Source organism: Neofelis nebulosa, chromosome 3 (assembly GCF_028018385.1).
Source record: "Neofelis nebulosa isolate mNeoNeb1 chromosome 3, mNeoNeb1.pri, whole genome shotgun sequence".
Classification (NCBI taxonomy): Eukaryota; Metazoa; Chordata; class Mammalia; order Carnivora; family Felidae; genus Neofelis; species Neofelis nebulosa.
The window spans coordinates 140,247,404-140,275,216 of record NC_080784.1 but is presented as its reverse complement, the minus strand read 5'-3'; the positions used below and the strand labels follow the sequence as shown (position 1 = coordinate 140,275,216).

General features: G+C 40.8%; 1 protein-coding gene across 5 annotated transcripts in view; it reads right to left on the bottom strand.

Annotated features, from left to right (window-relative positions):
* The window catches only part of RASGEF1B (RasGEF domain family member 1B), a 580,386-nt gene that overhangs the window by 193,051 nt on the left and 359,522 nt on the right, over positions 1 to 27,813 (bottom strand). Inside the window, exon 1 of one of the 5 annotated variants that reach the window (XM_058722121.1) lies at positions 20,025 to 20,039. The exons of the other annotated variants lie outside the window; for them this stretch is intronic. The gene's annotated coding sequence lies outside the window, so the exon portion shown is untranslated. Of the gene's footprint in view, positions 1 to 20,024; positions 20,040 to 27,813 lie in introns of those variants that run through there. 5 annotated transcript variants of the gene reach the window in all.

Here is a 27,813-nt window from a genome sequence, read left to right as displayed (position 1 = left end):
TGTCAATTGTATTTAACTACTGGGGTCTCACTATTTGCAGAGTGTATTTTCTTAATGCAATGTCAAATTCTGTCTCCTATGAGCAGTATATTTGTGGGTAAGTCACAGGGTCGCCACTTCCCCTATTGATAAAATGGCAATAGTGATATATGGCAACTTCCAGGAACAAAGGAACATTGTGATTAATATTTGCTATTATGCTGAACTCTTGGCCTGACAAGTGTTGGGAATATAAATGCATACTGATGATTTAACTCAGTAAGCTTTCAGAGATCCCGTGTTCTTGTTTATTTGCATGAAAATGACATCATGCCCGGTCACTCAATGTGCTGTGCAATCCCACAAACTATGAGGATGATCAACGGCAGATCTTTGCATCAGAATTTGTTCAAGGCTGTGGAATGCAGACTGGAACAGTGCATGCAGAACTGGTGGAAAGATACAGCAATTCACTCATCAGGCCTGACGGGACATCTACCACTCCCCTTTCAGGAGACTCACACATTAACCATCAGTCCTGGAAAGCCACTGGAGCAAAGCCAGTGAAATAATGATTCAGCAAGTTAGGGTTCAGGTAAAGTTCACTGCTATGTGTATGTGTTTGGATGTGGGTGTATGAAGGTCGTGGGTGTGCTGAAAGTTTCCCTTGGGTACAGCAAAATGTTCCCTACCCAATCTTTAGTACAGAGATTAGGCTTAAAGAGTTGGTTTTAAAATGCCTGAGTGTTGTGGTTTCATATCGCCAAACATTTGATCTCAGAAGACACCTACATGTTTGACCAAATTCTTCATCGTTATGTTTGGCACGTGTGCTACTATTTGCCTGCATCACTGCAAATATGCACACAGATCTTCAGGGGGCTGTTTATCCCCTGTCTACCTGCCTCGTGCTCAGAGAACTCTAAATGATCCTGAAAGCAGGATGCAGAGGTAAGTAAAAATATGTGTAAGAAAAGACTAAATAAGTAAACCTGGGATGGAAAAGTACATGATGTAATATTTTATATATTCCCGGGGCAATTTTCCAAAGCAGGGTGGGGAAAGGCAATATGTACTTGAGAGTTTGATGAAAGCATCAGTATCTCTCTGAATTAGAAATAAAAGCTTAGACATATATCTATAAGAGAAATATGGAGCAATGACACACACGAGAATCTTCATTCAAGTCAATATTAAGACATATATGCAAGGTATTATGCAGAAGGTCATTGCTCACAGTGGCTTTATAGTCTAGTGGAGGATACAAACATAAAAACAATAAATCCTTGGAAAGAGGAAGGGAAAGGGCGTGACTAAAATGATGTTAATATTCTTATTTGGATGACTAGCAAGAAATATGGGAGGATGAACAATTAGATTTTTTTTTCAAATATTACAAGAGCAACATGTGCAACAAAACAAAACAAAACAAAATAAAACAAAACAAACAAAAGCAACATGTCCTCACTCCTCCTGGCCACTGCCCCCACCAGGGATGCAATACTAATAGCGTGAACATCCTTCCACTTCTTTCCTCATGTCCATTCAAGCACACAAACACATATACACATATAGGTTTTTTTATCATTTTCATTTTGTTAGTACAAGAATTAAATAATATTATACACATTACTTTGCAAGTTGCTTTTTGACTTCAGAATACATAGGCTACATTTCCCATCAAATAGCTGCATAGTACCTATAATTCACTGCCATCTACTCTCCCTAATGGATGTTCAGGTCACTGCCAAGTTCCCACCACTACAAATAATAAGCAACCTTACACATATCGTCTTATATAGAGTAGCACTTTGATTTCAATAAGATGGAACCCAAAGTGGGATTGCTGGGTTAAAGGGTATTGGATTTTCCATTGTAACAGTCTTCTTGATTTTTTTACACAGGATGTGAAGCAATCTTTGCTCTAGCAGCAATAAATGGACACTTTTCATGATGATAAGCAATTGCGGGAATTAGGGGCCCAGGAGATGCAGGGAAAGGAAGGGAAGCCAAGTTTTATTTGATTTTTGATGTGCCTACTAGACTCTATGCTGATACCCAGCAGGCAGTGAGATGCTTAGCGCGGGCCTTAAAGGATCCAAGCGTGAGTGAGGACACAGAAGTGTATGGAATTGTTCTGGGGAAGACAGTGGAGCAGAGAAGAGATACTAACTAGAGATACTAACATTGTTCCCCCATCACGGTGCGGAATGGAAAAACTAGGAATTAGCAAAGGAGGCTGAGGATGTGCCAACAGGGAGGAGAGAAGCAAAAGAGACTAAGGGAACAGGAGGAAGAGACAGTTTCCAGGAGCATGGTGTGGACTGGGCGTTGGTGAGATCTTCAGCCATAATGACCCCGACGTTCTCTTCTTACACCTTATAGGTGGGGCACAAATATGGGAGTTCTGCTTCCTGACTTTTATTTTTTAAATTTCATCTGTGACAATTCTTAGGAATGGAGTGAGACAGATCTATTAAATATACTTTCCTCCAAAAGCCATCGCAGGCACCCCAGCTATGGGTGTTATTCTCCCCAGCCTACGGGGCATCCTTCAGTAAACCTGCCGATGAGTTGGAAAAATGGACGTGTTTGAGTTTCATCTCATTTCCCCTCCCCGTGCCCTTTATGTGAAAGAAGTGCTGGCAATCACAGAATAAAAGGCCCTAAATCATTCACTGAGCAGAAAAACTGCCTCTAAATTATCAGAAGCTGATTACATCGTGCTGACAGACACAGGCTACAATGCTGAAATCTTGCTGTCATCAGCTTCTCTCTCCGGACAATGGAAATAGAGTCTTCACCTGCCTATCATCAAAAGTTCTCCTGATGACAACCTCTAAAGATGTCCCTGCAGCACGCTGTGTAATTATCCACGGCGAACACCTCGTGACATTGTCCTATGTTTGCAGAGGGGATTCAGGACAGGAAGCGGCCCTGTCGTAAATGGACACACATATCCACATTTAAAATATTTAACCTCCAGGGAACACTTACAATTCCCCCTCCACTCACTCATTTCCTTTATTTAGTGATGACCCCCATCGTTAATGGAGCCACATATGTGGGGAGCGCTTCAGAAAAGAACAGCCATTTCATAGTATCACCAGGCCATATCTGTGCCAGCCTGACAGGAATATGCATGGAGGTGGAGTCAGGAGACACAGGGGTATCCAGTGCTGTTCCTCAGACAGGTTTTTTGGAGAATGGTGTTTGCACAACAGTGATAAAGGCGACCCTGGGAATTGCAAATTCGATTTGACTTACAGCAGTCACGCTTGCCTCTGGAGACTGGGAGGATTTGAGCTGCAGAAAAACAACAACAACAACAACAACAACAACAACAACAACAAAACACCCACTCTTTGCGCTGCCTGGAAATGAGTGTGGATTGACAAAATGAAATGGCACAGTAGCCTGGCAGATAGACAATAATTGCAGTGGGGTGACCAGGGTTGGTCTAGCCCAGAAGAGGAAATTATCATTTTGATTATGTTCAGGAGGATCTATTTATGAATACAGGTTTCCTGGTTGAGTCAGAGTGAATATTTTTCTGGGTTTAAAAAACAAAATTTGGATAAGAATAAACAGAGGTAAATTCTTTAACCCAGGGCATTTTCAATCATTTCTGCTTGATGAAGAAGATCCTAAAGGAGAAGAAAGGCTTCCGGTCACATCAGAGATCACTTACACGTGCAACTTGGCAGAGGTTTTATCCCACTTTTTGGCAAAGAAAGGCCAAGTATTCTCCTCTGCACACACCCACCCCTGTCATTCCTGAGTCTTCTTTTCCTCATGCTTTCTTGGGCCACGTGGCTCACCCCAGTGACAGACAACACTGTCTCTGTAAGAATGAGGAAGTGACAAGACAGCGGGGAAAAAACAGCAGTGATGCATTTGTATGAGGCAACCAACAGCTCATCAGACTGTCGATTCAAACAGACACAGGTTCAAATTCCATCTCAGCCAGCTACAAGGTGCAGGAACTTGGGCAACTTACATAAACTTTGTTTCCTATGTGTAAAATAGTGAAAATAACACCAACGTCTTAGAAGTATGGTAAGCATTAGAAAGATATATAAATAAACAAACGAACCCACACATACACATATTTAATGACCCTGGCATACAGTAGGCACCATCGCAATGTAATAATTATGTTGAGAATCTATCTAATCTCATCAAAATAAATGCATGAGTTGTTGACTAATAATGACCTAGTTTTTTTTAATGTTAAGTACCAAAAGCATTCCTAAAGAAATGTTCCTTCTCAATTGTTTTTCTCCTGAAACCCACAACTTTCTTCCTATCAAGTTGCTTGGAGGGTTTGGGGATGGGGACTCCATTGGACCCACGTTGGGTTCTAGTTTAATTGCACTGAGGTCAGAGGAAATTAGGGGATCAGGAAGCCCTTTCTAATTCTTTATGTGGCCCAAGGAGTCCACATTATGACAGTTTGTCCCACTTGTCCTGTACGTCTTGCTATAGTACCACAAATTCCCCACCAGCTCTCTCATGAAAATCCCTGCCACCATACTCCACCAGTGCTGGTCTCCCCACCAAGCTCTGCTTAGAGCTTAGGCCCCTCACTTAGAGCTGGCCTAGCAGGTCCCAATCCTGAGGGCTGGTTGTAACCAGGGAGAGGTACCCACTTGAGCCAATCTTAGAATGGCAAGAGCCAAAGGGTGAGCCCAGGCCACCCTCTCCACATTCACAAATACGTGTGTAGCACCTGATATGTGCTGGGCCTGAGCTAGTCATCAGGAAGAGAGTGATAAAAAAAAAAAAGCCATGATCCCCTAGTGTCTAACAAGGGGTACTGACACGTGAACTGTACTTATGTCCTTATTGCCCATGATTGGGGGAATTGAGGGTGCACAGAAAGGAGGTCCCTGCCTCCAAAGTGGGGAAGTCACCAAAAGCTTCCTCAAGGAAGTGAGACTGGCATCTAAGTAGGAATCAGCCAGGCAAAGGAGGCTAGGATGAGGACAAGGAAAGGAAGGAGTCCTAGCATATATGGTTAACAAGCTGGCAGGGAAGCCCATGCAGAGTCCATTAGCCGCGAGACAAAGGCTGGGAGACAATGCAGCACAGTGGATACAAGGAAAGGGGTTTGGACATGGACAGACCTGGGACCAAACTCCAGCTCTACAACCTCTCTGTTCCCCCTCTACAACTTTAAGGAAGTTATTTAACCTCTCAAAGTAACAGTTTAGTTTCTGTGGAAGATACTATAACGTCCACCTCTGGGGATCATGATGGTGACAAAATGAAACAATGCATAAAAATCATCTTGCTCCCTCCCTACTATAAAATAAGCTCTCAGTCTATGTTAGTTGTGTTGTTTTTTTTTTTTAATTTGTAAATGTTTATTTATTTTGAGAGGGAAAAACAGTGCGAGCAGGGTTCGGGGCAGGGAGAAAGGGAGACACAGAATCCAAAGCGGGCTCCAGGCTCTGAGCTGTCAGCACAGGGCCTGATGTGAGGCTCGAACTCATGAACTGCGAGATCATGACCTGAGCCAAAGTCAGATGCTCAACTGATTGAGTCACCCAGGTGCCCCTGTTAGTTATTATTAGTAATAAGAATACCAGGATGTGGCAGGAATGAGACTGTGGGGAGAAGATGGTACCTAGGGCTAGTTCGGCTGAGTTCAGGTCACAGGGGAAGCAGTAAGAAAAATGAGCACCACAGACCTAGGTGATACTATAACTGCATCAGACCACCCAGTGACTGCTCATTCTGGTTATCAGGTCCAGGATGTGTAGACAAGTACACATCAGTCCACTCAGAAGTATAGGGACAAGACTCGGGGGCAGGTGAATGGATCATTTTCTCCGTGCAGGGGGCTCTCTTCACAATTCCGAGGGGGGAGGGAAATTCTTTGTTGTGCAGGACTGTCCCTTGTATTTCAAGACATTTAGATTTCTTGCTCCATCCCCTATATTCCAGTAGTCCTTCAGTCCCTGTGACAACCACGCTTTTCTAAACGCCCTCCAGGTTCAACTGTCCACCATTGAGAATCAGCTTTTTAACCACGAGTATTTTGAATTTGAAATCAACTTGTAGTCAAGAAAGGTTGGAAACTCTTAGCCTAGAAAAGGTTTAGAGAGGGATTTAGAACTTCAAAGTAATAGGCTCTACTGAAGGTAAGTGCTTCAGAATACATCTATGTTACAAATTAAATTGATAAATACACAGTTCTTCAAAGGAGAATCCAATTTCAATAAATGATATTCCTGTAACTTGTGCCTTTCTACCTTATATTCAACCACAAAGAAGAAGTACCTCAGTAGGGACAGTAAGTTCCCATTTCTGATGTGGAATAGACTAATCCTTTATCTCCGGCAAGTACCCAGAAAGGACAAAGCAGAAATGGGCACAAATTATATGAATGGCATAATTACAGTTGTCTTTCAGAAATTTGTCAACAAATTAGGGGCACCTGGGTGGCTCAGTCGGTTGAGTGTCTGACTCTGGCTCAGGTCATGATCTCGCGGTCCGTGAGTTCAAGCCCCGCGTCGGGCTCTGTGCCAACAGCTCAGAGCCTGAAGCCTGTTTCAGATTCTGTGTCTCCCTCTCTCTATGACCCTCCCCCATTCATACTCTGTCTCTCTCTGTCTCAAAAAAATAAATAAATGTTAAGAAAAAATTAAAAAGAAATTTGTCAACAAATTAATTTCTTGGGCTATTTTATTTGTATTATTATTTTTTTTTCCCTTGGGCTATTTTAAAGAATTATCCAGGCTTCAGAGAAAACCAAACCTAGTGCTAATTCCTTAGATCATCTGACAAAAATGACTCGAGGCCGTTTTGTTTGTCTTTTCGGTACTATTTCTGGATGCACTGAAATGCCATTTCCACACGTGTCCACCTTGCTCCTCTCTACAAAGATAACATAAAATACCGTAGCATATGTCATTAAGGAGATAATCACTGATAGTCCAGGCCAGGGGAGGGATCAGTAGACACTAAATTCCATTCCGGAATCACTTTTGACTGTCCTTTCTGGGTTCAAATTACCCTCTGCTCTGATAGTCTGATGTCCCGAGATCACAACTGGGGCAGCTTGAAGACTTGGAAATCAATTGTGCCCGTGAGGATACGGATTAACTCTGCCCCAAGGCCTGATGCCCACTGCCTGCCTTTCACGCACTCTGTAGGCAGAATGTCCCATGAAAGGCAGCCCCATATGCTGCTTTATCCTTCAACAGAAAGTAGCACTGGCGAACGGGGCTGCTGGCTCTTTTTTAGCCCTGCTCTTCATCCTTTCGCTGAACAAATGAGGACGAGACCCAGAGGGAGGACAATCAATCCTTCTGTTCCTAACCTACTAGCCACATGAGCTTTACTTTAAACAAGGTTGTGGTGTTTTACCTTCAGGGCAGAGAAACAATGCACATTTCTAAAAGGATTTTTGAGACATTTGAGGTAGATAAACAAGACTGCTCGAGTTGTGTTGAAAGTCCACAGTGATGAACACAAAGAAAGAATTAAGCATGATTAGCCAACCACAAAACCTACTGTTGGTCCAGACGGGTTCTGCATTAAAGGAAAGTATGCTGAAAGGGAGAGGTGTTTGGGAGAATGTGTGACAGTGAACAACAGTGTGTGGACCACAGCTGGGACCTCAAGCCAAGTCTGCATGGTTTGCTTGCTTGCTCGCTTGCTTTTTTTTTCTTGCAAAAGTGAAAAAAAACTATAATTTTCTCACCACCAATTTTTTATGTGAAATACAGAATAAAGCTAAATCAGATCAATTTTTTTTTTTGAGAGAGAGAGAGAGAGGGAGAGGGAGAGAGACAGAATCTTAAGCAGGCTCCACACTCAGGCTCCACACTCAATGCAAGGTCCAATCCCACAATCATGACCTGAGCCAAAATTGAATCAGACACTTAACTGATTGAGCCACTCAGGTGACCTGAGATCAATTTTTTTAAAAAGCAACGATAGATAATTTAAAATGTTTCAATGGCATGAAATAACAAAGGAGAATAGTAACAGCGTGTCCTGTAAGATTTCCTGAACTTGAATTATTTCTCATTGAAAAGATAAGACAGCATAAGGCTAAATATACACATTCTTTAAAATGTTTTTTTTTTTTTAATGTTTATTTATTTTTGAGAGAGAGACAGAGCACGAGAGGCAGAGCGGCAGAGAGAGAAAGAGTCACAGAATCCGAAGCAGGCTCCAGGCTCTGAGCTGTCAGCACAGAGCCTGATGCAGGGCTTGAACTCATGGAGTGTAAGAGCATGACCTGAGCTGAAGTCAGATGCTTCACTGACTGAGCCACCCAGGCGCCCCTAGATATACACATTCTTGACAAGGGTGCCAAAACAATTTATTGCAAAAAGAATGGTCTTTTCAACAAGTGGTGCATACCCATTTGCAAAAGAATGAACTTGACTCCTTCCTCACACTGCAGACAAAAATTAACTTGAAATGGATCACACACCTAAATGTAAGAACTAAAACTATAAAAGTCTTAGAGGTGAGCATAGGAGTTAATCTTCATGACCTAGGGGTGAGCAAAATTTTCTCAGATACAACATCAAAAACACAAAGAACTAAAGAAGATAGGTCCATTGAACTTCATCAAAATTAAAACATTTGTGCTTCAAAGGACACCATCAAGAAAGTGAAAAGATGACCCACAGACTAGAAGAAAATAATTGCTAATTACATATCTGATAAGAGGTTTGCATCCAGAATATATAAAGAACTCTTATAACTCAATAATAAAAGGACAAATAACCCAATTTAAAAATAGGCATAGGATTTTTTAAAAATTCTCCAAAGATTTACAAATAGCCACTAAGAATATTAAAAAATGCTCAACATAATTAGCTAATAGAAAAGTGCAAAACCACAATAAGATACTACCTCATACCCACTAAAATGGCTATAATAAAAGATACAAATAATAACAAACATTGGCAAGGAAGTGGAGAAATTGGGTCTCTTACATATTGACAGTAAGGGTGGTTAAGCATCTGACTTCAGCTCAGGTCATGATCTCGTGGTTTGTGAGTTCAGGCCCCACATGGGGCTCTGTGCTAACAGCTCAGAGCCTGGAGCCTGCTTCACATTCTGTGTCTCCCTCTCTCTCTCTCTCTCTCTGCCCTCCCCCACTCATGCTCTCTGTCTGTCAAAAAATAAATAAATGTTAAAAAAAATTTTTTAAAAAGAGAATGTGAAGTAGTACAGATGCTGTGGAAAACAAAATGTTAAACACAGAGTTACCATATGATTTAGCAATTCCATTCCCACATATATACTCAAGAGAAATGAAAACATACATCCATACAAAAAGCATGTATGCAAATGTGCACAGCATTATTCATAATAGCCCAAAAGTGGAAACAACCCACATGTCCATCAGCTGAGGAATGGGTAAATAAAATGTACTATATTCATTCAAGGGAATAATACTGGACCCTAAAAAGAAAGGAAGTACTATTTTACTGTTCCCATTTTACAGATGGGAAGATTTGTGTGGAGAATCTTGTCCCTTATCCAAAGTCACATGATATTCAAGGGGCTGAGCTGGGTTTAGATCACTGGTCTGTCTGCAAAATAAATGCTCTTTTATTTTTAAATTCCCTATGGAAATGATACCATAGTTTTTTTAAATTCCCTATGGAATTAGCCAGCTTTTTAAATTCCCTATGGAAATGATACCATAGGTTGCTTTTATCGAATACTCGCTCTATGCTAGGTACTTTGTATATTTCATCTTACTCTTCCTCCTTTGCAATTGTCAGGTTTATCATCTCTACAGCAGAGAGATGACCCAAAGGAGTAGTTAAAGGCCTTGCCCAGGACATAATGCTAAAAACTGGGCTGAGCTGCAATTTGAACCCATGTCCATCTACTCCCAGAATCAGCATTCTCCCTGCTAAATCCTGCTGTCATTAGGTTCTCAGGATGAGTCTTTTTTTTTTCTTTAATGTTTATTTATTTGGGGGGGAGGGGGAGGGCAGAGGGAGGAGGGGCATAGAGAGAGGGAAACACAGAATCCAAAGCAGGTTCCAGACTCTAAGCTGTCAGAGCAGAGCCTGACGCGGGCCTTGGATGCCCGAGCCATGAGATCATAACCTGAGCTGAAGTCAGAAGCCTAACCAACTGAGCCACCCAGGTGCCCCTCGGGATGAGTCTTTAATGCATCTCTGGGGCCTGCCCTTTTCCTTCCTTGCTCAAGGACACAAGGCTAGCCTGATGCTCTGATAATTCACACCAGGACTTCCCCATGAATTTCTGGTTGGGCTCATTTCCATGAGCTTTACTCTCTCCAATGCACTTTTTAACCACCATCTTCCTCGAACAGATCACTTTTATTTCTCCATCACTTAAGAACATGCAATGCCCGTCAAACCAAATCCAAAGTCCTCATCTTGGAATGTACTGGTCTCCGTACTAAACCCGGCTATACACTACCATTGATCAACTGGAAGCTTTTAAAAATCCTGTTGCTCAGGCCACACTCCAGACCAATTTAGTTAGAATTTCTGGGTGAGGGGCCCAGCCATCAATATTTTTTTTAATCTCCCTAGGTGATTCCAAAGCGCAGTCAGTATTGAGAAGTACTTAAGTAAACCAATCAACTCCACAGCAGAAACCTGGGCTCATTTATTTATTGTCCTTCATATCTACCACCTCTGCCCCCACAGTCCTACTCATTTGCTCAGGGAGAATGCTTTCTCTTCTCCTCTCTCATAATTCAAGTCTCTCTCACCTGCCAGACCTTGGCCCAACCCCACCCGCTCCAGGAAGACTTCTGTGAATATGCTGACCTCTACACAAACCCTGTATCTAAATATGCACTTATTGTCCAAATAATTTCATTAAGAACATGTAATACAACACTTTTTCTAACTACTTTACAACTATTAGTCTATGGTCCCTACAATCGTATGAAATATTAGTGCCAAGATCTTTTTCTGTATACTCTGTTATTCCACTGAGGCTCCTTTGTCCGATTTCACAATACCTAGCACCCTGTAAGACCTAATTTGTGCATTTGTTTCTTCTCTCTAAAATCTCAACTACCTAGCCTTGTCCCAGTGCCTTGACTATTCTGTGATGATTCTACATCTCCTCACCAGACCCTGCATTTTCACCCCTCCATGCAGTTGCCTTTGCCCAGAATTCTATGTACTCTCCAATCTGGCAAAATTCGACTCTATTAATTTTCAAGGTTTCCTTCCATCTCAACTCATCTCTGATTCTTCCTTTGTCAGACAGAGCTAATGGTGCCTTGCTTCATGTTCCTACTGCACTTTATTTATGCCAGTAACTTAGAACTTACCACAGTGGATTAGAGTTGATAGACCTCTGCTGATTTAAATAAGAAAGCATGCCAGACGCGCATGTGACAAAATAGAGGATCATTTAACCATAAAGCCAAACTTCTGACACTGTATTTTCCTTATAAGCCTGACAACAAAGTGCTGTTGACTTGCAAGACCATTTTCATGGCTCATAACATCACTGGGGGGACGATCTTTGAAAGAAAGGTTCTGGCCCAGGACACCTGTTACGTTGTGTGCATGTCATGTATGTAGGCATGCACTGGCCTCCTTTCAATAAAAGCTACAAAAAAGGAATTGGTGGAGAGGACGATGTGCAAACCTGTCCCTCTCTTTGAAGTCCATCACTGATCAGAGATAAAAAGACCTTTGCACTGACAGAGGGGAGCAACTTGAAAGCACAGTGCCTTAGAGAAAGACAGGTATCATATGTTCTCACTCCTATGTGGAACTTGAGAAACTTAACAGAAGACTGTGGGGGAAGGGAAGGGGAAAAAATAGTTTCAAACAGAGAGGGAGGCACACCATAAGAGACTCTTAATACAGAGAACAAACTGAGGGTTGATGGCGGGGGGTGGGGGTGAGGGGAAAATGGGTGATGGGCATTGAGGAGGGCACTTTTTGGGGTGAGCACTGGGTGTTGTATGTAAGTGATGAATCACGGGAATCTACCCCCAAAACCAAGAGCACACTGTATACACTGTATATTAGCTACCTTGACTATAAATTATATTAAATTAATAAATACCAAAAAACAAACAAAAAATACAAACAAAACAAAACAAAAAAAGCACAGCGCCTTAAAGCAGGTCAACGTAGTAGCAGTTTCTTTTTAAAAAAATTCCAGATTCAAAATAACCTTGCAAAAGTCCATTCTAAAAAGTCACCAAGAGAAGCTGTGGCAAATGAGAATTCCATACCCAGGAGGATCTTATCAATAAGCGACTCCAGATCCCTCCTCTGAGACATACATTCTTTTTATAGAGGATGAGGGAGTTAATTGCACATTTCAAAATAAAATTGAAACATGGTTGCTGCTATAAAAGTCTACGAGCTGAGTTTTTTAATCTTGAAATTGCCATTCTCCCATTTCCATACTAACACATTATAATAAGCATAACACGTGGAGAGGAGAAAGCATATAGCACAAGACTATTTTTCTGTGGAGGATCTCCTCACTGGGAATTCAACGTATATAAAATGGTGCCCAACCGGGGTGCCTGGGTGGCGCAGTTGGTTAAGCGTCCGACTTCAGGCAGGTCACGATCTCGCGGTCCGTGAGTTCGAGCCCCGCGTCAGGCTCTGTGCTGACAGCTCGGAGCCTGGAGCCTGTTTCCGATTCTGTGTCTCCCTCTCTCTCTGCCCCTCCCCCGTTCATGCTCTGTCTCTCTCTGTCCCAAAAATAAATAAAAAACGTTGAAAAAAAAAATTTAAAAAAAAATAAAAATAAAAATAAAATGGTGCCCAACCAATTTCCCTTTTGTAACTAAATACTCATTTTCCAGCTTCTTATTCTAAAGTCCCCTCAAAAGATCCCAGATTGAGTCCCACATTCCTCTCACGTCCCCACTTTAACATGTGACACCCATGAACTCACCTGCAGATTTGAGGAAAGGTTTCAGATCACATTCCGATCTCAGCATGATGACTCTTTCCTAGCTTCAAAGTTCAATAAAACCCAGGTTTTGTCTAAACAAGAATTCACACTGTGTGATGTCATGACTTGTCTATAATATCAGCTCTAATCGAGTTATTCCCAGCTGACAAATCTTCAACAGTGAAGATGCAGACATATGGCTTGAGAGGCAGAATTCAATGTAAGTGGGCTGGCAAGATGAGGAAAGGTGTGGGAACAGGATCCCTGGGGGAGGAGAACTTTGGATTTGTTTTGGAAAATGAGTGTCTTTTGGATATCTGAAGAGAAGAAGGTGGTTGTGGATCAGAGGGATAGAACAAGCAAAGACTCTGGGAAAGGCAGAAAGAAATCTGTCAATGGCAAGGTGACAGGTACAGTTGGTTACCTACTGTTAGGTGCTAAATTGTATCCTCCCCCCCATTCATATATTGAAGTCCTAGCCGCCCCCCTCCAGTACCTCAAAATGTGACTGTATTTGAAGACAGGGCCTTTAAAGAGATGATTAAATTAAATGAAGCCTTCAGGGTGGGCTCCAATCCAATTTGACCAGTGTCCTCATAAGAAAGAAGAGGAGATGTGGATATAGAGAGAGACACCAGAGATGCACACACACAGAGGAAAGGCCATGGGAGCAAACAGCAAGAAGACAGCCATCTACAAGCCAAGGAGAGATGCCTCCGAAGAGATCAATGCTGTCAGCACACTGATTATGAATTTCCAGCCTCCAGAACTATGGAAAAATTAATACTTATTGTTTAAACCCAGGCTGTTGTTCTCACAGTGGCCCCAGCAAACTGATACACCTACCAAACAGTCATTCCTCCCTCCATTCCTCCTACCTGAGTTCAGAGTCTCCCAAATGCCCCTGCAGCTGGGGCACAGACAACTGAATCCATCCTGGCACAGAAGGGAATGTCCAGAGGGACTCTGGAAAGGTCTTCTATCATAAACAAGGAGAGACAGGGGTAGGGAGGGCGGGGAGGGGTGAATGTCCTACCCAGGACACTGTCTTAAAAGGACACAATCCCAGGAGCTGTGGTACGTGTCATCTTGTATCATTAAATGAACACAAGAAAATTAGAGAGGAATTGGTCCAGCACCCATGGCAATATTGAGCCACTGAATCAACTCTGCAGCTGCCTTCCTTGATTTCTCGTCATGTGAGACAATAACTCCTATTGTCCAAGCCCATCTTAATCAGATTTATGATTTGCTGGGTCCAGTGAGAGGAATGACCTGGCTAGTAGAAGAGATTACATTAGTGAAACAAGTAGACCCAGGTTTTGGAGAAAAGTTAGACAGTAACATAGGAATGGAGTGGGGGTGGGGGCGGGAAAGGAGAATTAAAGATAAATTCTGGGATTCCAGACTGGGAGCCCATGAGAATGGAATACCTATAAGGAGTGTGGGTGACTTTCTTCTCTGGAAGGGACAACTTAGTTTTCTAAGCCCACCTCCCTGAGTTTACTTGGTGGCTCAGTGAGGGTTCAGCCAGCCAGGAGGAGAGATTGTTCTCTAAAACTGCTGAGGGTGGAACGGGTCTGGGGTAGCAGTCGAAAAGTCAGTGGCCAAGTGGATGCTAATATCTGCTGTTACAGTGGGTATATCCACGGTTCACATCATACCTCAAAGCATGGAAACCAGTACCTGATACATTCATATCGACTCTTGCTATCTGTGGCCAGTTTTACAATAATTCAAGTAAAATTCTTTTGAGCTGTAAAAACCTTGTGAACTGTGAGTCTGTATAATTTTTACCATGATGGTCTGGGGACCTGATGTCTGGACTCAAGTCTACCACTAACTAAATGACCTCAGACAAGTCAATTACCTTCTCCAGACCTCAGTGTCTTAAGCTATAGAAGAAGGTGGGGAAGGGGGTGCTGATGAGAACAGTGGCCTTTCCTGTGGTTTTCTTTTTTGGCACTGAAATTCTTTCTTGTATAAAGTCGTAATTCAAACTACCAATATGTAATAATAAAAATGGGACCACTAAAAAGTCACAATCATTGCATATTTAGAATCTGCCAGGCTTTGTGCTAATAAACACTCCAGGTGGGTTACTTCATTTAATTCTCACTCTTAACATTGTAAGATAGGAATTTCATTGTCATTCTTGTTTTATAAATGAGGAAACCAAAGCACAAAGAAGTTAAAAAATTTGCCCGAAGTCACCGTTAGTAGAGCAGGGAGACTGACTCTTCCATCTTGGCTTTTGACCTCTAGCTATATGGAAGTCTTGTGTGTGTCTGTGTGTGTGTGTGTGTGTGTGTGTGTGTGCGCGCGCACGCACATGTGCATGCATGCACATGGGTCTAGAAAATCTGGCCTTCTCTTTAGTCCCTGAAGTAGCACCATCCAGAGACTTGGGTAATCACAGAATTAAAACCCACCAATCCACATGATCTTCAAAGCAATAATGTATTAACAGGGTAGGCAAAAGGTAGGTGCCTAAATGGATTTTGCTGGGGAAGGGGAGATGTGATACAACTTGAAAATAAGCAGTATATTGTCCCATTGTTTTGATTTGGTTTCAGCTACAGTTTTGAATTTGTTTTAAATTTCAATTAACATCAATAATCATATGAGGATCATACACTTATATACATAAAGAAGCAGGGGCTATAAAAATTTTGAGGAACACTGATTAGACAGTTCTTTGGATGTATGAATTTTAGTTTCCCTGGCTCTGGCATCTGCCTAGTTTCTGCTTAATTTCACCACTCATAGTCAACCTCTTAACCTTGTGTAAGGTAAGGCAGGTCATATGCCCTAATCTAGATCAGCTGATAAAAGATGGGCATCCATGTGACAGAGCACCCACTGACTCCCACTGTGATAGTAATCACAAGAGCTAACATTTATTGCATCCTTATTAGGTGCAGAAACTACAATAAAGACTTGTATATACATGTACTTATTTGATCCTCACACAATCCCAAGCATCTACTATCTGCTAAGTAATGTCTCCTCAGGAGGCCTTTTCTCAACTCTGACCTGAGAGAAGTGCCCCCCCACCCCCCGCCCCAGGCTCTCATTACACCTAGAACCTACTAGGGTTCTACAAAGCACATAGCTAATGATATCAAATCTTGTGTTAACTGTGCCTTCCTGAGGAAAATCTCCTGGAGGACAGGAACTTTGTCTTACACATTCTGTGTCTCTAACACTAGACATAAGGATTGGCATCTAGTAGGCATTCAATAAATATTTGCTCAACACTGGCAGATACTTAGCTACCCCACTCAGCTACCCCAAATGCTTCCCAGCTCATTCCTCCACTCTAGTGAATGGAAAACCTAGGTAATTTTCCAGTTTTCCAGGAAGATTCTGAAAAAAAAAATTCCTCTTCCTGATACCATGAAGTTGTCTGACAAGAAAGCTCTGTGAGGGTATGATGCTTAGAGCCATGGCAGCCATTTTGTGATCAGGAGGGAAAGACCAAGAGAATCACAGGAACTCAGAACTAGATCCTTGATGTCTTTGAACCACTGGATCTTTCCTACAATTGTCTCTCTCCAAGATTACCTGCTATATAAGATAAACTCCTTTTGTTAAAAAAAAAAAAAAAAAAAAAAAACTAAGAGTTTCTGTTACTTGAACCTTGAAGCATTCCTTGTTATCCATGAACATTTTGAAATCATGAAGACCCAGTTTCTAATCTTAAAAAAAAAAGACCCTATACATATGGGGTTGCCAGAATAAATATAGGACACCAGATTAAATTATTACAAATGTATGACTTTTTAAAAACAATGAGTTATTTTTCAATGTAAGTATATCTGCTCCATATTTGAGACATATCTATGTTTAAAAAATACTTATGGCTTATTAGAAATTCAAATTTAACTGGGTGTCCTGTATCTTGCTAAATCTGGCAACTCTTCATGGATAGTAACAAGCTGCTTCTAAGAGAAGCAGAAGAGAGTCTTAAATCAGAACATCTGATTTACCAAACAAAACCACTCCCAGGATGAGATAACAGCAATAATAACAACTTAAATTATACCATCCTTCAATTTTCAGAGAACTTTCATAGACATTACTCATTCATTAGATAGCTGCTGTTTACAATATATATAAAGAAACACTTGATCTTAATGAGTTATTTGCCCAAGGTCGCACAGCTGCTTAAAGGCACTGAGATCTGAACTCTCATCTCCAGATCCCTGGATCAGTGCTGTTTCTCTGTAACACAGGCTTTCAGACTTCACTGTGCAGCAGAATCACCTAGAGGCCTTGTTAAAAACCCAGATGGTCCAGAGTCTTTACCTACTAGCTGGTCTGGGGAGGGTCTAAGAATGTGCACTTCCAACAAGTTTCCAAGTGATGCTGATGCTGCTGGCACTAGGATCACATCTTTTGGAAACCACAGCTTTATATGACACCAAGACAGCTCTTCGCTAGATGGACAGAATCAACAAACATCTAACCTCATTCCAAGATGAGAGAGACCTGGATAGTTGCATATCAAAGCCAAATGATAACACATTAACTGCAGAGAAAAATACGCTCTCTTTTTCCTCTGGCTTGTATCATTTGGAGCTTGAAACCTAAATGCATACATGGGGGAGCAGGTTAAAATGAACGTGATGCCTTGTGTTCCACTCTCTTGAACCCTGGTGTTTATTCATTGGTGTAGATGCTGCCCAAACAAACCAGAGGTTTTACTAAAACATGGGAGGTAGGAGTGTGTGTGTGTGTGTGCACGCACACGCGCACACATGTGTCACATTTCTGGAAGACAGGCAGCATAAAACTTCCGGGTCACTACAAAACTGCTGAGGAGCCTGGAAGTGAGAATCCCCAGTGCCTTCATCTCTAAAATCATGCGTGGGTCAGGGCATGAAACTTGACCTTTTGGATAAGCCAAGAGATGTCCTTCATTTATACAGAGTCAATTACATTCTCCCTCTTTTCTCCTTTCCTTGTCTCCTTCATACTCCCACAGCAACCACCTCCCAGACAGGAAGATAAAATAGAAATGGAGAGGGGCGGCCAATTGTAAGGCAGTCAAGTGCGGCTGCCAAACCGCAGGTGGGTGGGGGGTGAGAAGCAGGGACATGGAAGAGAAGAAAGAGCTATTTATTCTCTGAGTCTCTGAGTGGTAATTTCACTGTCTGCATAAATAGTGGCTGAGAGCATTAAAAACAAATACAAATATACTACAAACATGGTTCACATTCTTGGGGCCTCCCTCCATGGGTGAGTCCTGAAAGTCTTCTGGGGACCTCCAACAGTCCCCAGTCAACCCAGATGGCCCAGCCAGTAGGTATCCCAGGACCCCTCACTGCATTCCAGGTTAGCAATTACCTCTTGTAGATCCATATAGATTCTCCAGGGATGAGAAAACAAAGAGTAATTGGTTTCATTTTTTTTTTAATTTTCAAAAACATTAGTGTTGTAGAAAACTATAAAGAATAACATAATAACGAATGCTCACAACCCTACGATCCAGATTTAGCAACAGTCAATGTTTGGTTGTCTCTCTTCCAGGTTTTAATATTTTGCTTTTATGGAGTTAAATGACAGATAGTCAAACATCTTTTTATGCCACCTATCTATCCCTTTCCTATTATTCTCATGCAACAAATTTTCTTTTATTTCATTAAAAAACTTTTACAAACATAAATGTGCATTAGAGAACCTAGAATATTATTTTTGTTTTTTGTGTTAATTACCAGTGGAAATATATTTTGTTTATATAAATGATTCATACTGAGTATTTGGTTCTCTGTTTTCACTCAACATAAAATTCTGGAGATTCAATCAGTTACTTTAGATGATCACTTCTAACTGTTCATTTTATTTACCCATTCCTTTTTTTTTTTTTAATTTTTTTTAACGTTTATTTATTTTTGAGACAGAGAGAGACAGAGCATGAACGGGGGAGGGGCAGAGAGAGAGGGAGACACAGAATCGGAAGCAGGCTCCAGGCTCTGAGCCATCAGCCCAGAGCCCGACGCGGGGCTCGAGCTCACGGACCGTGAGATCGTGACCTGAGCCGAAGTCGGATGCTTAACCGACTGAGCCACCCAGGCGCCCCTACCCATTCCTTTTTAAATGGATGTATAGATTATTTCTTTTTTTTTACTCTTACAAGAGAGGTTTCAATACTCATCCTATCGCATAACTCTGTGCACACCTACAAGATGTGGATGTTTCTGTTGCGTATGTACCCAGAAGTGGAATGTTGAGACCTAGGTATTATATCTTGAATTTTACTACATGGCCTCAACACTACCTGTTGAAAGTGGGCATATGAAAGTGGGCATATGAAAGTGGGCATATCAAATTATATTCCCAAGACCAAATGCAGTCAAGTACCATTTCACCCACATGGTGACAATTCCTGATATTGTCAGACCTTAATTTTTGCTAATGTTAGACTACAGTGCCTCATGATAGTTTTAGTTCATATTTCCTCGTAACTGATTGAGGTTTTTCTGATTCAGTTTTCTTCTCTGTGAATTGTGTGTTCACACCCTTTGCCCATTTTTCTATATGAATGTCTTTTGTCTACTGATTTGTAGAATTCTTTATGTACAAATAAATAATTCCTTAATATGAATAGTATATAGTGCCTTGTATATAAGTATTACAAATATCTTCTTCGTGTCCATGGCTTATGTTCTAACATTGTTTATGAGTAACTTATTACTAATTAGATAACAAAGTCAAAGAAGCTATCATAGACCACAACTTGGCACTATCATGTACAATCCTTCAATGGTCTAGGGATAAGCAAACTTAGACTCAAAAGCAAAGATGCAACTGGAGAAACCAACATTTGATGTCCTGTCTGAAAGCCACAAATCCAGTGCTCACTCCACCAAAGACCAACATCCTTGCTCGTGTGTTCCCTCTTTCAGAAACACTATAAAGGCTCATCATAGTTAAAATGTGCAGGGAGAATTTAATGGCATAAGAAATATTTGAGGACATTTGTTAAAAAGGCCAAAGATTTTTAGCTGAAGGACTGGGGTAGGTCCCATAAATATGCATTGCAAACAAGTTCCTCAGGAGATGATGTGGTAGGCAGGTGAGCAGGCCAGACTTTGCTGACTCTTGATGGAGAGCTGAGAAACCACAGTACTTACTGAGGCTGGTAGGGGCCCGTGAGAGGTCTGGGGTTCCAACTCCCTGTGGAAATACTTGATGGGCCACTCTCATGTTGGTCTATAGAGTCTGTGAGGCCAGGGACTTGCTTCTTCTGTTTTCTCCCAGCATCTAGTATAGTGCCTGACTCAGTAAATATCTGTGGAATGAAGAAATGCTCCACGTATCACATTCTGTAGGTAACTGCCCATGGCTAGGAAAAGTCTTAAGAAAACCTACACTCAGCCTCAAATTCTAAACTTGCTTCTCCTGCTGAAATGGAGAGAGGCAACAACAATTCACCACAAATGCTAAGTGCTCTTGACTTCAGTGAAGTCACAGTATTGACCCTCTGTCCTGACGGTTGTCATCTCAAAGTACGTATTATGAAAACAAACACTCCTAATTATGGTTGTGTCTATAAAATGACAGTCAATTCAGTGGTCGAGGAAATTTGCCCAAACTCTTTAAGATGTGAAAATAAAATACCCAGGGGTTTCTTTGGAAGCTGATGCTCAGAAGGTACTTGTCAGGATCCCTTCAATACCCACTCCTTTCACCTTATCCAGGTGCCACAAGGCAGAACAAGTCTCAAGGCCCCTGTGCCTCATGACGTCTCTTTGAAGCAAGTAATGAGTCATTGGGCCTGACAAGTGTGTGCATCTGGTATAGACCATCTTTGTCTCCGATCAAAACTGTCAGCATTTCCCTTTCTTTATGCTTTAGTCATACACTATTAAGATGAGTAGTGGATCTTCTCTCCAAAGCCAGCTAGCCAGCCAATAACACCTTTCCAGCTAAGCAAGAATTGACCACAGTAGATCTTGGTGTGATGCAATGTTCAGAGATATCTGGCAGAGAGGAAAAATGTAACCATTTCTAAGAGCTTTGTCACTTCCTCCTATTTCTGATTCTTCAATGGGATAGGTCTATCTGAATATCCTCAAAAGGTATAAGGAAGAGAGGCTCTGAGAAGTATATCTGAGCAGGAGGTATGACAGAGCCATGGGGGAATGTGGTTCGGGGAGATTCTTATTGCTCTTACATCCTCTTACTGTTAGAGGTAACATTCAAACTTTTAAAAAAAGTAAGAAAATGTTAAGCCTCCTTATGTGCTTAAGCAAGAAACAACCTGGAGATGCTGCCGGTTTGAAGATAAAGACCAGGAAGTCGTCTTCTCTATACCTAGAGAATGTGATATGAGGACCCTTATCTTCTCATTCCCAAAGAGGGTGGTGAGAGTCAGTGTAGTGAGATGCAGGTGGCAGCTGAGATAGAACAGAAGTAGGTAGAATATCATCTCCGGAGGAGGGTATGGAATTCTGTCTATCTACTTCCCCCAGGCCAGCGGACAAGCCTAACACTTTGATCTTCAGAGCAATTGCCTTCTCTTTACTTCTTCCCTTCACGTTCATCCCAGACCGAAGATGGATCTATACAGAACTGTTGTTTAGGCTTCCATGCACAATGGGTGTCGGGGGGAGGGCACTTACAAACATAATGTATGAGGACTACAGGAATTTGTTGGCTGATTTTGTCAACCAACAGTAGAGTTTTCATAGCTTGGATGAATTGAATACAAGGGTTTTGTTGTTGTTGTTGTTGTTGTTGTTGTTTTGGTTTTTGGTTTTTGGTTTTTTTGCCTATAAACTTATATATAGCCTACCAAAGATATTTTAAGCTGTATCATTCTGATGAATTTGCACTTGACTTATAAAAACATTTTTTCCGGCCTAATGTTGTATGATAATTATTTTCTGATCTTTTTAAAGCTCTTGTCCTTGGAAACAGGAAGTAGGAAAATAAACCGGAAAATCAAAAAGTTCAAATTTAAGGCAAGATCTGAGTCACACAAGTTCTGGTACAATGTAATTTCTAACCCTGACATCATGAATATCAGTCTTGCAATAGACGTGAAGCAAATAAAGACTAGATTTAAAATAAAATGTCTGTGAGAGGGAAAAAAAGCATATCCCGATTGTTTCCTTAACTTTTCATAAATTAGTGTTTGAGAGGAAACAAGATGGAAAGGTTACTGTTGGTTTCCTTGTGACAGTTCAATTCATTCTCCTGATATTTCATAAAGTTCCAAGCTTCTCAAGTCTTTCTCCTATGCTCTGATTTTTCCCACCTACTATTTGCTTGTCCCCTCTTTCCACGAGTGCAGGTATGTGAGTGTATGTGCATGTATACCCACGTGTGTGTGTGTGTGTGTGTGTGTGTGTGTGTGTGTGTGTGTATTTTGTTCTTACATCTTGTTTCAATACTCTAGAAGCCAAGATGTGGTGGAAATTCTTTTGGATCAATATCTTCCTCATTTTCCTGGCCACACTCCATGCCTCTACCCTCCGCCTGCCAGCTGACAAATATGTGATCATGATCAACTGTCATTTCTTCAATGCCATCTATACCCTATATACTGGCCTATTAATTAATCTCTTTTAATTATAAAAATAGGATATGGTGTACACAATACATCTCTAATACCCAGTTAGACAACCTGAGACTCAGAGTATAGAAGTCACGTAGCTAGGGAGTTATGATTTCAAGATTCAAACTCAAGCCTTATTGATTCCAAAGCACAAAATTTTCCTCCCCATCATGCCTTCATAAATAGATAAAGGTCTGAGTACATGATGAATTTAAGGCACATTTGCTCCATTTTGTTTTCACCAAATTATCCCTAATGGCAGAAAAGAGTGGATGTGTATGGGCACAGGGATATGAATGTGGGCTGCAGGATGGACAGGGGATACACTGAGGGGACACAGTATGCTTTTGAAAATATTAGTCTGAAATGTCTGGCTATATCCATATAATTTCTCTGAAGTCTTCTATTTACCTAAAAAATGTATTCTAATATTGCATTCTATTCCTTAGTATATTCATGTTTGCTGTAATGTCAAAGAAAAGGGTTAAAAAAATACTTGCCACTGGCTAAATTAATGCTCTAGGAAGATATACCATGTTTAGGCTGCAGGTCTATGGATCTCAGACCCCTTGCCATTGGTGCTCTTGGGATTAATGTAACCAGGGCAAAAGGTAGAAAAAACAAATCCATTCCTATTACTGAAAATACAACTGAGAAGAACATTCCGTACAAAGAGTGTGCAACAGCACATTATTTGCACTTAAAGAACATCACATTACTACTAATGATCATAGGATGGTTTTTTTGAATATTCAGAAGGGAACTATGGAAATAATTATAAATAAGAACCATATAACATGATTTTTGAAAAGTCGGAATTATTTCTACAGCCTAGCATGGAGATTCAATCAAATCCTAAATTCCTACTAGGGCACACATAATTGTGATATGCAGTGGGAACGTGGTAGAGTGAAAAGAGCTTTAGACTAAGGTTCAAAACCTGGGTTGTAGACTCAGCTCTACTATCAGCAAGTTTCCACTTGAGTTTTTATAGGTGCCTGGCTCCTGCATTTGAGTCTATAAGATGAGGTGTTGAATAGTAGGCTGGATGACTTCAGATACACCTATGAAGAGTTTGCTGTATGGAATCTGTCTAATGTGTTGCAGTGAGTAGAATATAGGCATTGGGATCGGATAGACCAGAATTTGAATCCCAGTTCAGGCATTTAAGAGCTCTGAAAGACTTGCTTTCCTACGTGTGAAATAAGACATACCTTATCAGGCCATCGGGAAGGTTAGCGAGAAAACATTTGGAAAAATCTACCATGGTGCCAAAACAGATAGTTGGTACTCACTAATGGTTGCTGTTATTTTGATGATATTTATTCCATATATAATAATAAATAGCAGTAGGTTTTTCTGCTGAGTTATCAGTTGTACTAAAAATTTAAATGTTTAAATTTAAATTTAAATCCTGGTTTGTACTAGATCCTCTTGTCATTCTCTTTTGGCACCTTGTAGTTTGTTTTCACAGCGCTTACCACAAAATGTACCTGTCCACTTACTTGTGTGACTCCAGGAATATTTATTTAATATCTTCCTTCCCACATTGCTATAAGCCCAAGAGGATAGGAAATTCATCAGTTTTTCTCACATCTATATTCCTAGAATATAGCATAGTGCCTGAGACAAAGTGAGTTGCCCCAAATTATCTGCCAAATGAATGGATGAATAAATAAAAAGGCCTAAACAATTCTTAGTCTGTATCTCACCTAATATCTAGACACCATGCAAAGAAATGTACTTGTTATCTGGGACCCAGGAAACTTACTTGTTCAGTCCCACCTGTATCATTATATTATTGCCTGTTCTACAACAGGCAATTTCATACACAATGTACAATGTTCAATGATAGGCCATTCTGCTATCCATTTATAAGGCTACCAGTTTTTACAGCTTGCTCCAAATTTCCACCCACCATAGCTCAGGTTCTGCCACACACATCCAACATGGCTCTCCAACACATCCCTTTATCAACTCACGGCAGCGATGAAAAATGCTGTTTTCACTGTGCTTACAGAGAAATGACAGGGTATTTGTTGCATTTTATTTATTTTTTTAATGGTCTAAATAGGTAGACATAAGTCTGCAAGTCTATCAATAAAATCTGGGAACCTGCTAAATATGCAGATTCCTGGGTCCCACTCCCAGATATTCTGATTCTGATTTAACAAGTGGAAAAAGTATAGGTAAAGACTGATCGTGTCATCCATGCTAAGGGACGTTCCATATGTTGCGGTCACAAAGCAAGTAAAAGTTCTTCGCGCTGCTGGTGGACTGTCACCAGTTGTGCCTAAATGGCTTTGAGAGCAGTGAATAAAATCCATGCTTAGTCTAGTGGACTGAAGGGAGAAAAATCTCTGAAAAATCAAAGTGCAAGGTATTTCTGCCTATTAAAAATCGTGCATGTGACATATCTTCCCACTTAAACAGTCCCGATCTATAGGTTCTAAAGCTATTCTACCTCCAGACATCTCTCATACGCCTGAGAACAAAATATCAAACTACATAATGTAATTCTACCTCTAATTTAGAACCTGAATTTCATGTCTTTAGAGGTGTGTAAAAGGCCTCCATCAACTTTTTGCTTCCTGTGAAGATAATAATTTAGGCTATCACCAGACACCTGTCCAACCTGTAATTTTTCCTTACTCCACTTTGCTTCATCTCTGTGACTATAAAGATAGCACTCTGTTGCCAGAGTGCTAAAGAGTAATACAAAGGAGCGTGCATTTAATTATTCAGGTATAGGTAAAGGGAGGAGAGAAGTAACACAGGTGCTCAGGGGTGGTGAGTCCCTAACATTGGAAATGGCTGTCCTCCTCCTTTATTTCATCCCAGGTAATTACAGACCATCTGTTGTATTTGGTACGGTGAGCAAGTAGCCCAGGAAGGCAATTAGGGCAAAGGGGGGCAAGGATATTAATGTAACTAATGGGAGAATAACAGGGACTGGCATGAAGAAGGCAATAGCAGGCATGATCATTAAAGGAAAATTCTTAATTGACTTTGTTCTGTTCCTTTACTCAGTGAGAGTGGTAAGGCAATATTATCACCTAGTAATATAGATGTTACTATGTATACTAAGCAATGGAAAGCCTTCTAGCTTCCTTTGGATTCTGTCTCCTCTGTGGACTTTGATTCATTTATTTTACTCATTCAGAAAAAGTATTTTTTGAGCACTTACTACAAAATCAGGATTTGATCTAGGCACATAGGATACAATAGAATAAGATACACTTCTAACCTCAAGCAGTTTTAAGTCTATTGGGAGAGAAATACCAATAAGCAAGTCATTTCAACTCATCGTGTCTTCCAGCTAGAACGTGGGGGTCAAGATAGCCTTCCCGGAACTGTGACTCAAGCTGTAATTCCAAGAACAGCAAATGCTGGGAGGAGACAGTGAGGGAGACTAGGCAAGAAATGGATAAGGAGACCTCCAGGTAAGTGCTTGGCAACAGTAGAAAAGGGAGAATCAATAGGAAGTGGGCAGTGAGGGAATGTGTTGTTTGGAAGCAGTTTCTGGAGGAGAAGAAGAAAGATTTGTAAAACAAATCTTTGCCCACTATTTCTAGATACAGAAGAATCCATATTCCCCTCTGGCACTTTAAGCTATTCTAACAAAGCAGCCGAGCTTTGAAGACTGACTTGTGGTGGTCTCAGATCCATTCACTTACAGCCAAAGTAAATACAAAATGTACTTTCTTAATCTACCTACATACATCAAACTGTAAGGATCTGTTTCCTTTTGGCCTGTCTTCTTTACTTCCTTCATTTCATACACAATAAACAATGTTATCTGCAGTACTGCCTTTCCAGACAGATTTAATACTATCTCTATATGTTTATACTGTCTAGATTAAACTAACTTTGTAAAAATGTATCTCTCCAAGTTCTTCTTGGTTCGTGTTCAGTTGTGTTTATATTCCTTTCAAAATTCTAAAGAGGCTTTTTGATGTTTTTAGGAGAGGCCTATCTGGCAAGCCTCGTCTCCCCACTCTTTGCTTTTGATATGATCTGTGCATTAAGTGCACAAATGCCAGGGTTGTGTACTGGCACCAAATAAAGCATGTTAAATGGACATATCCCTGCTCTTTAATTTACTTTGCTTAGGATGGGAGTTTACAATCACTTTACATTTCCTTGCCCGGTTTTTCGAGCATTCCAGGAAATTAATAAACTTTAGTTTCTAAGTATCTCCTTTGTAATGGGGTGCTGGGACCAGTCCATACGAGCTCACATGAACTGACTATTAAATTTTTAGGAATTTTGTGGGCCAGTTGTTAAACACTGGTTGTTATTAAAAAAATTAAAGTATAGGTACTAACAAATTATGTTTAAAACAAGAGTCATATATATTCAAAACTCACCACTTTCTCATTATTTTACTACCTGATACTATTATCTATGCTCTTCAGTGCATTTATACCTACAGTTTTGGGTGGTGGTCATATTATAGAATGTGTTACTGTGCATCTCTTCCCAAATCTGAGTTCAGTGATGACACGTTGGCAACTTGAAAATGGCCATGATGGGAGTATTTGCACCAAAAAATTAGCAAATGATATAAATCACGACTCCTGTTTTTTCCTTTAGAGATCATGATTTTGTTAAACCTTGACTCATGCACCACTGGTCATATGGAATAAAGAATGAGGACATTGGTTGGAAAGGAAAAAGGATGGATATTGGCAGGAAAATAGTCATTCAGTTCTAATACTATGAATAAAGTCTGTTCAAATTATAGTCTAAGAGAGGACTGGTTGAAATAAAATCGTATTCCCTGAAAATATATGCATCTGTCCTCTTGAAGTTAATAAATTTTTAAGGACAATGAAGTCATGACATGTTACTCCTGTTCCTTTTTGCCTTTAGCAGAACAAGCGACCACAGATGAAGAAACTATAAGAGTCTACAGTGGTTTTATAAAACCTGTTTAGGGCACATGCCAACACACTCTTATGCCCTGATAGCAGCCTTGGCTGCATAAGTTCTCCCAGACATTTAAGAAGTTATAAAGTAGGTGAACCTGTTTTGTGAATTGAGGTAACAATTGTATTAATATTTCACAGTCAAAATGATTTCTTCTGAGCCTCTGCAGTTTCTGGGTGCTATAACTCTCAGATAAATGGCATCTTTGTCCTCAAAAGAATATGCAGGGATATTTAACATAAAGAAAGGCCCAGGATAAGTAACTGGGACCTAGCAGACAATGACAGGAGTGACTTTCACTAGAGGGCCTTGATGGATCCATCTCCTGGAGCTTCTTCTTTGATTCTTCAAATGTCTTTGAGGCACAGTCAAGGGACAAAAGCAAGTATTGAATCATTTGGAGAGGGAAGCAGAAAAACAGGGGTTTA